The following is a 6,253-nucleotide window of genomic DNA, read 5'->3' on the forward strand; positions in this document are numbered from 1 at the left end:
TCTCAAGGATGAAGCTGTTTGTTTTCCTAGCAGTCCATGGTATGTATATCCAATATGCTTCTCCAGCACCACAGCTCAAAGGCATCAATTCTCTTTCTACCATTCCTAGTCATTGTTCAGATTTTTTATGCATAGAAAGTAACTGTGAAACCTGTACTTGGACCGACGGCACATAACAACAACAACAACATACTTGGACCAGGAGGCAGACATCAGAACAGAAGGAAGGGACGAAAACAATATTGCTTATATGTTACCCATTCCTGTCGAGTCAGTTCTGATCCAGCGGGTGTCCGAGACTCTAAATCTCAGGAGACTCCCCATATTTCTCTTGCAGAGCAGCTGGTGGATTGGAAACACTGGCTTTTCCCCAGCACCTGATATGGGACACGCTACACCCCCAGCGTTCCTTTTACGCACTACACTATCTCGTCATCATCATCTCATTGCTGTTAGGTTGGAATCGACTCATACCTGACCCTCCAGTGGGTTTTCAGAGACTGTAAATCACACAGAAGGAGATTGCCTCTCTTTCTCCCACGGAGCTGCTGGTGGATTCAAACATGCAGAAAGGTGCCACCTTTGGATGAACAATGCAGGTCCCGCCTGACTACGCTTCCAGCGGAGCTCCTTGTGTCATTGATGTGGAGCATCCTTGAGTCAGAACTGATTCACAGTTTACCCTCCAGCAGGTTTTCAGAGGCAGTTAATCACACGAGGAGATCGCCCATCTTTCTCACAAGGAGCAGCTGGTATATTTAAACTCCATGCCTTTGGGTTTGCAGAGCAACCCCCTACCACTAAGCTGCCAGAACTCCCTTGAGTTTTGTTTAAATTATTTCAATGAGTATATTATTTTTTTCTTTTTGAGCATAGATATATTTTAAGAAACAAACAAAAAGAAAAAAGGCATAGTCATTTTTAAAGTCTCACTTTTGTCGCTTGTCCCTTTTATCACAGTGGGACTTGGGCATCTCGGTGGAGGTAACAGTGTCTTGGAGATTCTGGGCAATCATGACCTGTAGTGAGCTCATCTCCCTCCCGAGGGGGTGGGTTGAGCGGAAGCTCCGCCCCTCTGGCCATGGCCAATTGGGCATTTCCTTTGACATGGGAGAGGATCATTCTACCTTCATGCCTTGTGAAGACACCTTCCTCCTTCCTTAACCCCCTCTCCTTTACTCATTTGTGCTCTTGAGCTCTGGTTGTCTTCCTGGAAAAGGCAGGTGCCTCCAGCCTCTGAGGAGTGCCAGGTGCGCTCCCACCTTTTCCAGAGGCTCAGGTGACTTCAGCCCTGGCAGGATTCTCAGTGGAGTTCCTGGATGGTAAGGAAGCGAAGCTGGGGAAGGGACCCAGCTCTCGGGTAAACACTACCTGGGGTTGGTTTTTTTTTGGGGGGGACGTTATATCGGGGGGGGGGCTTTAGTATTTTAATGAAAGTGTATAGAGAATTTGGATTTTCATTCATTCATTGTTGCACATATTCCTCCCTGCCCCACCCTAGTTCACTTTTCTCTTTGAAAAATAATTCTTTCATTGTTGTACAATTCCTCACCCCCACCCCAGGCCACTTTACAATGCAGCTCTTGTTCTTCTAGACTGTTGTCACACACATAATATCTAATCATATATTCCTTTTAAACAGTTCTTTCCCTCATCTGTTTCAATACAGTGTACATTATTTATCCCCTCTTTTCTTAGTTTCCTCCCAAACCCCATGTCAGTCCTGTTTTACAACAGTGGCATTATGCTGTATTTGTCCTTTTGTGACTGAGATATTTCACTCAGTATAATGTTCTCCAGGGTCATTTATTTTGTATAATATTTTATGAGTTACTTGTTTTTCAATGCTGCATAGTTTTCCATTGTGTGAATATACCACAGCTTCTCTATCCATTCATTTGTTAATGGGCACTTGGGTTGTTTCCATCCCTTTGCTATTGTAAACAAAGCCACAATAAACATGGCTGTACATATATCTGCTTGGGTAACAGTTCTGGTTCCTTTAGGGCATATTCCCAGAATTGGAATTGCTGGGTCAAATGGTATTTCTATTTTCAACTTTTTGAGAAAGCGCCACACCGCCTTCCAGAGTGGTTGCACATTTTACACTCCCACCAATAGTGAATAAGGTTTCCAGTTTCTCTACAAACACCATTTGTTATGCAAAAACTGGGAGCTTTGGCCTCATAAAGCTCACTGGAGAGGTCAGACACCAGACAGAAAATTCCAAAGTGCTTTATAAACACAACTAGAGCAGACAGGCACCCCTCAGAGATTGGGGTTAAATGCTGAGCTTCTGTTTGGAAAAGCGAGAAGATGTGCTGGATTCTACCAGTGAGGAGAAGGAGGTGAGGGAAAGATGAGAAGGGGGAGAGGAAGAGGAAGGAAATGAAAGGGAGGAAGCAAAAACGGGAAGGGGGAGACAAAAGGGAGAATTGAAGGGGAAAGGGGGAAAGGAGAAGGGAGGATGGAATAATAAAGAGGGCAGAAGAGCACCAGAGAGCTGGACAGTGACTAAGGATGACAGACAAAGAATCAATGCCTTTGAGTTGTGGTTCTGGAGAAGAGCCTTGAACATATTATGGACCACAAGAAAACAAATAGGTCTGTCTTGGAGAGGTTGAAACCAAGTTTCTCCTTGTAGACTCAGATTTTGAAGCTCTGTCTCACATACTCTGGGCACGTGGCCAGGAAGGACTGGTCCTTGGAGAAGAATATCATGCTTGGAAGGATAGACAGACAGTGCAGGAGAGGGAGACCCCAGATGAGATGGACTGATACAGTAACTGGGACCATGGAGGTTGGTGTGTTGGAGTCAGCGAGACTGGCTCAGGACAGGGCAGGCATCAGAGCTATTGAACATAGGGTTGCTATGAGTTGCAGGTGACTCAGTAGCACATAACAACACAACAACAGGGAGAAAAGAAGTGGGAGGAGTCAAAGAGGAAGAGAAAAGGGAAGGAAGCAAAGGAAGATGAGGAGGAGGAGGAAGGAGAAAAGGAAGAGAAAAAGGAGAGAACCCTTTCCTCCATCTTATCCCTCAAGAGACAGTGATGAGACACGAAAGGAATTCCTTGAGATGAGATAGAAACATGGAAACTCAGTGGGTGCCTCTGAGGAGCCGTGGCTGTCTAAGGACCAAGGTGGACCCTGTCCCCCATGGCAGAGGCCCACACAGATAGGCCCTGATGATGAAACTCCAGGCACTGAAGCTCTGAATACCCCTCAGGAGCAGGAAGCAGAGAAGTCCCAAACCGGTGAGTTTAAACCTGAAATGACTGAATTTACTTGGAATTGTCCGAGATTACATTTTCTGCCCTCAGGCAGAAAGGGAGCTAGGGACGGAAATTCAGTTCAGTGATGGAGAAATGAAGTTACAATTCTTGGCACACCAGAGTACATGGCTTGGAAATTCATACCCACCACATTCACAGCCTGTAGATTTGAAAATAATTAAAAGAGTGGCTGGAGTGAGGAGTGGTCCCAGGCCTCTACTCATTCAACTTCCCCCTCATCCTACATGGAAATACAGTTGAAGCTTCTATCACAGACCATGGTAGGGACAGTGTGGATAGTCGCATGCCACAGAGCCCTCTCTTAAACTGTCTCGTTTCTCCCAGATTCACACTGGTCTGTAGCTGAGCATCTGTCCCAGGGGCAAGGCCCTGCAAGCTCACGTCTTTGTACAACCCCACAAGCTCCTAAGACTTTAGGGAGCAGCACTACCCACCCCCAGAGGTCTTGGGTTCTACACAGAGTTGCTCAGCCTCCCTGTGTCCAGCTCCACCATGGGGATCATCCCGTGTATTGTAGGACTTCTAACAGCAGCACTAGATGCAAGTAGAAACTCCTCTAGATGTGACAAGCAAAAACATCTCCAGAGCTTTCCAAATGTCCTCTGAGGAACAAAGTACCTCACCTCCCTCACTTAAACACACGGTTCTAAAGTGTGTTCTTGACCTCTGGCTGTTTTTAAAGGTCCTCCAGGCCCAGGGTATTAATGACTCCCCTCCTAAGCCCCTTCAAAGGCCTACTATCCAGTCACCTGCTAGGGTACTGAGCTCTTTCAGGCAGAAGGGGGTCTGAGTCTTTACCAACCCCATTGGAGGGGAATCAGCCCCTCTGGCTTCAGCCATTGTCCTGGAGAATTTGCATATGGAACCCAATGGTATCAAATCCAACTAAGTTCAGCAAAAGAATGATTCCAGAAATACACAGAAGACAAATATAAACACTTAGACCATGGCAGAGGTGGGAGGGATGGTGACACAGCTTCATCCGCACCAGAAGATCAGGCTCGGTGACCCTAGGCTAGAAAGGGGACAGGAGGCCATCAGTGCAGGAAAATTAGCTGACAGGGTGACAGTGTGTGTTCAAACCATGGTGCTGAGCTGACCTTCAGGCTGGCTACATACCTGTAGGCTCCAATCTGTCTGCTATATTGCTCACCATATCCACTGGAGTGGGTGGTATGGTGGCCCCCAAACATTCTTGTAATCTGTGAATGTTATATATTTGACATGAGTAAGTGAAAGATCTTGAAGAGATCATCCTGGATTATCTGAATGGTCCCCAAACCTAATGACAAGTATCCTTTGAAGGGGAAAGAGAGACTGGAGATAAGAGAGGGGAGGCCACAGATACCTAAAGAAAGCAAGGTTAAAATGGGGACAAAGATTAGAGCGATGGGGCCACTAGCCGAGGGAAGCTACAGAAGTTGAAAGAGGCAAAGGAATTTCTTCCCTAGAGCCTGAAAAGAGGGGGAGGCCATAAAGTGACCTAGAATCAGCCCCATGGCCCCTAAAACAGCCAGAGAATTAAGTTTCTATTGTTTTAAGCCAACAGTTTGGTAAATAGTTATGTTGTTGTTGTTGTTGTTGTTGTTGCTAGGTGCTTTTGAGTTAAGTATAACCCATAAGGACTCTATGTATAACACATCTGAACTCTGTCCTAGAATGTGCCATCTTCACAATTTCTGACACACTAGAGCCCATTGTAGCAGTCACTGTGTCAGCCCACCTCGTTGAAGGTTTTCCTCTCTTTCGCCAACCCTCCACCTTCTCAAAGAATGATGTCCCTCTCTAAGAAATAGCCTCTCCTAGTAACATGCCTGAAGTATGTGAAACAAAGCTTTATCATCCTTGTCTCCAAGGAGCTTACTGGCTGCACTTTCTCCAAGATATATTTGTTCTTTTGGCAGTCCATGGGATATTCAGTACTCTTCTCCAATACCACAGTTCAAAGACATCAATTCTTCTTCCATCATCCTTATTCATTTTCCAGATTTCATATGCATAACAGGTGATTGAAAAGATCATGGCCTGAATTAGGTGCACCTTAGTCCTCAAGCTGACATCATTGGTCCTCAATAATTTGGAAAGGTCCTCAACTGTAGACTTTACAGCTGTAATACGTCTCCTGACCTCCTGACTGCTAGTACCAAGGGTATTTGTACCAAGGGATGGTGGTCCCAAGTAGGATGAAATCATTGATGACTTCAGTATTTTCTACATCTGTCATGTTGTTGCCCATTGGTTCAGTGACAAGAATTTTTGTTTTCTTGATGTGGAAATGCAATATATATTGAAGACTATATTCCTTGATGTTCTGCAGCAAGTGCCTCAAGTCCTCCTCATTTTCAACAAGCAAGGTCATCTAGTCTGCCTAACACAGTTTACTGATGAGTCTTCCTCTGATCTTGATGCCATATTCTTCTTCATAGAGTCCTTGCTGAGGTGGTGGTTATAGCAGCAGCTAAAAACTAATACATTCACACTGGAGCCGAAACGTGAGAGCTGGAGCTGTCATTCCTGCCTCCCACATTCCCTGGGTGGAAGCCAGAGTCAGGCAATCGGGATCAGTTTAACTAGGTATTTCTGGTTCAGATGTATGGTGTGATTGCAGCCAAGGTGTGGACTGTGGCCGCAGTCATCCAAAGGCGTGACTGAGGCTGCCTGATCTGGTTCTGAGATGACTCACTCACCATTTGGTTCTTGTCGAAGGGGCCTCAGCTCCTTGCTGCGTGGGCCTCTCCACAGAATAGTTTGGCGTGGCCTTGCCTTCCTCCAGAGTTACTGATCCAAAAGCAAGAGGGAAAAGGTGACAGTGCTCCTGGGACCCAGCCTCAGAAAGGACACGCCACCATTCTCGCCACATCCTATTGTTCACACAGACCAACTCTGATACGGTATGGAAAGCGCCCCCACAAGCGTGAGAATATAAATTTTTTTAAATTTTGCCTACATTGTGGAAA

The sequence above is a fragment of the Elephantulus edwardii genome, unplaced genomic scaffold (assembly GCF_000299155.1).
Source record: "Elephantulus edwardii isolate Elephantulus edwardi_28Jun2011 unplaced genomic scaffold, EleEdw1.0 scaffold00028, whole genome shotgun sequence".
NCBI classification, from domain to species: Eukaryota; Metazoa; Chordata; class Mammalia; order Macroscelidea; family Macroscelididae; genus Elephantulus; species Elephantulus edwardii.